A 6,479-nucleotide genomic window follows, 5' to 3' on the forward strand; every position below is an offset into this window, starting at 1 on the left:
CCAACTTAGTAGAGGCCACTCAACATGAATGCTGCCAACTTAGTAGAGGCCACCCAACAAGAATGCTGCCAACTTAGTTGAGGCCACTCAACATGAATGCTGCCAACTTAGCTGAGGACACTCAACATGAATGCTGCCAACTTAGTTGAGGCCACTCAACATGAATGCTGCCAACTTAGCTGAGGACACTCAACATGATTGCTGCCAACTTAGCTGAGGACACTCAACATGAATTCTGCCAATGTAACAGCGGCCACTCAGCATGATTGTTGCCACATTTGCCACCATTAGAAATTTTTACGGATTCCGGATTTAGGTGAATTACTATTGTAGGGGAAATGGTGTGGGAGACTCAAGACTCCAATATGACCGAAACAGCTTTATAAAGTAAGGATTTATTATCATTTGGTAAGTCACTTGTTTCAATTCAATAAAGACTACAATAGCTAAACGGATTGTTAATTCAAGTCGTTGGTTCTTCTTCTTCGGCCGGTCCTCTCTCAGCGCTGCTCACAGGGTTCCGTTCCGTTCCGTAGGTCAGAGCTTCTGGTCACAAGTCTCCTGACTCATCGTTTGCCCTGGTTTTTATGGGCCTTGTCGCGCTAATCCTTTCTCCGCTAATGCCCCGAGGTCATGCATGCACCGAGTCCTGGCATCAGCTCGCTCCCCTCCTGCTGCGAGTTCCGTTTACCAAACGATAGGGGGGTGCTCCAGCCTGGGGCTGTGACCAGGTGGACAAGAGATTACCATGTTCGTGCACATTCTTGGCATCCATTTACGAAATCGTTACCAGTCTTTAATCAATGAGTTACCAGTGCCAATCAATAAGTTACACTGAGTTACACTTCCACAATTCCCTCATCTTTTTGTTTTTGTTTATATTAACCATTAATCTAAACATCAATATAAGTAAACAGTCAATCACTACAAGTAAACATCATTACAAGTATAAGTAAATAATCAATCACTGCAAGTAAACATCATTACAAGTATAAGTAAATAATCAATCACTGCAAGTAAACATCATTACAAGTATAAGTAAATAATCATAACTTTGGTAATCAAATTCCCTTAGGCATACACCGTCATCCTGCAAGAATCACAAAACATTTCGTTGGTCATTGACTCCTTCCATATTGTTCAATCTATTGCATTTGCATCACAAATATATTTTCAAAACAACACTTCACCATCACCAAGATACAACAATTTCACTTCATTTTCAAGTTTTGTAAAGCATCTGCACCATCTGGCAAAAACGTTTGCCTCCACACAAATGTTGACTTTGTTTGAAAGGAAGGGCTGATCACTTGTGTTTGAATCCAGGTATGAAACATTTTCTCCTAATGTCTTCATAGCTCCTGCACTACTTCGTGTAGGATTTCGCTGTTGTGGTAACATTGCGGAGTCATAGACTGACCCTGCTCTCCTTGTAGCATTCTTGCCACTTTTTGCTGTAAACCATTGTAATTCCTGAACAAGGCCTTCACCCAGTTGTAGTCGACTTGCCTCCTCCCTCATTGTGAGTGGGCAGCAAGTATTGGTGTGACGTTGATTGGCCAGCAAGATGTGGAACAGGGATGCCGGATGCATCCACAATGATGTTGGGACCATGGTGTTCAGGTCATCCATGGTCCATACCAGGAGTGGCCCGCAGAATCGCGCACAGCTGTTGTGAAAAGGCACAGCCATTGGTTTGCAGCTCCATGCTGGCTCCCCGGAAGTTGGTGAAGTAATAACATATGTCCCCGCATTTCACAGAGGTTGCGGGTAAAATGTCGTTGTCCTGCAACTTCTGATGTGATGAATGTCCGAAGCCTTCGAACAAGAGTAAGTGATCGCCTTTCTTTCATATGTTGCAGTGTGATCCAGGCAAATGGTCACATAAATTTCCTTGGTGAAGGTAAGCATTCATCTCCAAGTTACACGGGAGAATGTCTTCATCATTCTTTGAGAAAGAGGGTGTATGCCATGATTAACTTCATTTTTAGCCACAAATTTTCTTTCTCGAACTTCTTCCCAATTCCGTTAGCACTTCCTTCAAAATGTGATCTCATCTTATCCTTATGCTCAGTCACATCTGAATCTGCTTTCCGCACACACTGAATCAGATAGGGTACATCTTACCATGAAATCAGCATAATCATGTTTATCTTCCGACAGTTTCACATTCAACAATTTGTTGTTTTTCCTTAACACAAAAAGTTATATTCATTTATATGCGTCACACAAATAATATTCAATCAGGTATGTATTTTATTACTAAACTAAGAATAGCATCCACAATTGCTTTCAGGTTAATATAATTCAAAAATTAACTCATGCAGGTATTTTAGCACTACTCTAAGAAAATAAATTGTATATGATTACAATCACAAACGGGAATACCTAATTCCCAACAACAATTTTCCCAAACCAACAAATTAAGCATAATGTATTATTACCATAATTCCTCTCCACTTTTTTTCTTTTCCCTCTTTTTTTTTTTTTCCCTAACAGTGTGTCACTCGTGGTGATATGAGTTCACTGATATTGTAATTGACACAACTCATAACATTGTCGTTATGCCATTATCTTAATTCTACTGTATTCATTTGCAACATCACTTGATTTAATCTTTTAATCTCAGTATTTATGCCGCCATAAAAGTCTTCCTTTTCTGGTTCCACATTTCTTTCCTCATTTGTCACTTCATGCGTTATCATCGTGTTGTTGGTTACCTTATTCAAATACACCGTCACTAAGGCTTTCAAGCAAGCCACCACTAAAACAATTGCCAATATAAGTACTAAACCATCAAACAAGTCTGCTACTCCTTGTATATATTCATACCTATGACATAATTATATGTTGATGACATTCAACATTATATACCAAACTAACAAGCTTCCTAAAAGGTAAATAAAGAAAATCCCTTAATATGTAACATAAATCAGATTATTTGTCTTACCCTGATCCCCCTATCTCCCGGGGTTGAACTCAATCCCCTGATCATGAGTGTAGTTGTGATACATTTTTCACTCATGTTGTATTAATATCAGCAGGTAATTGTATGTCATGTAGGCAAATAAATGTCACTATCCCAAGTAGGAATATCACATGTTGAAAATGTAATGTTTATCAATGCAAGGGGTGTTAAAATGTAATTCAAATGACTGTAAATCACGACTATCATTTATCTGCCACTGAATGTTCTGCTGGGCTGCTAGGTGCAGCCTCATTTTCTGTGGGATCGTCCACCTTAGCCCCATGTGCTTGCTTGCAATGAGAGGCATGAATCCAACTTTCTATTTTGGGTCCATATTCGTTTCTATTCTTATCAATCTCCTATGGTTTATCATTTCGTTCCAAGATACCGCAACCAAAGGTTTTAACCAAAGCTCTAACAAACTATTTCCAATTTGAACAAAAATGCCAGTGAAACAATGATTCGAAGAATTAACTTCAAGGGGTCAATAAATTTATTCTATAGCCAGATCTAATTTTCCCATCCAATAGTTTGCCTTGCCACATGTCATATTATAACACTTTAATAAACCTTCGAAAAATGTTTCCCATCTCAACAAATTTCCTTTTTTCAAATAGCCATGTGTAACTTACGTATTTAACTACAATTTCCTCTCAATTTGTTTGGCCTAACTGGCCGCAAAAGTGGCTGCCAGCATGCAGTACCGTTTTTTATCTACCAAGGAAGTGTTCGTCCACACAAGACCTCTACCAAAATGTTGTTTGTAAAAACAAATCTGGGATTTCTGATTACATGGATGCACACTCTCAGGACATTTTCAGGCTGCTGTTAACAATCCACTACGATAAATTAATTCCTTTACCCACAATCAAATAATTAGTACAAATTGAGGATATTATCCCTATCACATTCTTTTATAGATTCATTATGTTGGATCTAATTTTTTCCCAATAATTTTCCACCGCTGTAAGGAACAACAATAGCTCTCATAAGTCTTAGTAATATCGTACTTAATTTGCCCAGCATCGAATAATTTATTTACTATCCTTTCTCATCTGTTAACCAGTGACTTTGTTTGAACTCCAGAACTGAAAACCCACAATAGTTCAAACCAGCAAAATTTTCTTTACTATTTTCCCATATCATCTATGCCTAAACCACATCCATACATACAGCACAATTTATATGCTGATAAAATTCAAGTTTATATATATAAAAATCCATGAGCAGAGTACTCTGGGAAGTCAGTGTAAGACCTCTCCAAAATTTGGCTAATTTTGTACTCCCACATTTTTATGAAGCTCATATCCATAAATAGCTTTGATTCTCATATAAATTCGATCACAATGGAATCCCAAGATTACTTCCAATTTTTTTTTATTAATGAATAGCTGCTCATAACTCAGCAAATCAAATCTTTATTCTCCATCTCCCTTGACAAAGTGATAATTTTCATAATCAAATTATATTTCTATTTTTTATTTTTTATTTTTTTTATGAATTCTCTCGATATGCGATCCCTTCCCCATGGAACTATCTATTTTTCAGACAAGGCACACTGTCGGTGTCAACAATCTTGTAAGATTGATACACAAAAAATAAACAACAAACACAAACATTGATACACAAAACACACACACACGCATGCATTATGCATATTTGTTTGCGTTGGAACCATTATTTACAGATCAGGTTGGGTGTCAGTTTTGTTTCATTTTCATAAAATTTGTCCTTCAATTTTATAAATGCTAATACGCAAATTGACCAAAAAGTTTTTTTTTTTTTTTTTTTTAAACCCCTATGATGTCACATTGAAATTACCCTTTCAGTTCCCACCATAATTTATCCAAATTTGACTACACACCCATTTGCATGTCAGTCGACCACTGACCTATCAATCATGCGGAACACTAGTCCGAAATTCCCACCTGATCATCATGTGACCCTTGTCACTTGGTTTCAAAAATTTGCAAAGCAATTGTTCCAACTTTGTAAATTTAAAATTGTGTGCCCAACATAAAAGATCCAATTTCAGCATTTGATCAATTAATTACTAATTTGCTTACAAGCAAAAGAAAAAATGAATAATTCTTGCTCCGAAAACTTTTCAGACCCAAGAATCATCGAAAGTTATTCATGTTTGTCCAATAATCTAATTTGTTGAGGCCAATCGTCATTTGGGATTTGTCGCAATGAAGGCCTAATCATTGTCTGAGGTATCGGTCAGCACTGGTACCCTTGATCTTGGTTTACCCTATGAACTTGTCTTCCTTTTGGTATACGGACATCCTTTTTTCCAATGTCCCATCCGTCCACACTTGAAACAGCGGTTTCTGTCGTTGCCTGGTCTGTGCACCTGTGCACTTGTATTGCTGGGCTGCATCTCTACATCCCTGAGTTGCCACTGCAATCTCTCGTTATCTCCTGAAACACGAAAAAATTCTCTGTACCGTCCTTTTTGGGGAGACAACTGGAAATCAGATGGGACAACTGTCACTTTCATTCCTAATTTCGAGGGCAGTTGTGCATTTGTCTCCTCCACTGTATCCTGTATCCTTTTTATTTTAAGTTCTAGATCCGTTATCCGTTCTTGCTGTTCCCGTTGTCTGGATTCACCATCCCAAAGATGGAATGCAAGCCAGTCTACCGTTAGATTCTGTCTCTTCCTGGCTTTCAATCTTTGTTCCAATCTTTCCAATCGACTTCGCTCAAATGTACCATCTCTTGGAAACTCCTCATCATGTCCCTTTGTCCACAAATACCAATTCTCGACCTGCCTTATAGCTTCGGCACCATAACGGTCGTACATATGATGTGTACAAGTACCTTTTTGTGGAATCTCTGGTTGTCCTTGTGTGTTCTTGCAGGCTCCATTTCCCATTCTGCCTTTTATCAAAGTAGCGTTGGATGTGTTGTAGTTTGTTCCTCTAAAGCTTCACTCGTACCTCCAGGAAGGATCTCTCCACCTGTTTAAACGGTGATTTCCAGAGAATCTCCCTCACCTGTGGCTTTTGCACAATCCAATCTCACAGATCAGTATTTGCAGATGAGCCGGAGGGTCAGTATGAAATGGGTGAATCCTCAGGTGTCCGCTCTGTTGACGGGGAAATCACACAATGGTAACCGCACATATATATCTGTATATAAACTCACCACCTTGCTCAATTTTCCAAGGTTGTCTTCACATTGATAATATCTCACAAAGATATCAAAGCTTCTTTCTTGAGACCGCATTTTCATCAATCAAACAATCAATATATTCAATTCAATTTATTCAGTTCAATTTATTCAGTTAAATTTATTCAATTAAATTCAATCAATTAGATTCAATCAATCAACAATTCAATCAATTATTCAATTTCAATTAATTCATCAATATTCATCAATAAATCAAATTAATCATTTTGGATGACTCCTTGCATAAGCCCTTTCCCCAATGATGTCAGGACAGGTCCATCCATTGACTGAGATCGAATCTCATCGGTCGTCACCTCTGGTTCGTACCTCATGT

At 38.1% G+C, this 6,479-nt stretch overlaps 1 long non-coding RNA gene across 1 annotated transcript; it reads right to left on the bottom strand.

Annotated features, from left to right (window-relative positions):
- Nucleotides 1-379: 379 nt before the first annotated feature.
- LOC144890898 (uncharacterized) lies at nucleotides 380-5,960 on the bottom strand. The gene is made up of 2 exons (XR_013622570.1): nucleotides 5,795-5,960; nucleotides 380-721 (listed from the first exon to the last, which is right to left on the bottom strand). It is a non-coding gene; the product is annotated as an uncharacterized LOC144890898 (long non-coding RNA).
- Nucleotides 5,961-6,479: the final 519 nt, after the last annotated feature.

Source organism: Myxine glutinosa, chromosome 2, assembly GCF_964187855.1.
Source record: "Myxine glutinosa chromosome 2, kmMyxGlut1.1, whole genome shotgun sequence".
Classification (NCBI taxonomy): Eukaryota; Metazoa; Chordata; class Myxini; order Myxiniformes; family Myxinidae; genus Myxine; species Myxine glutinosa.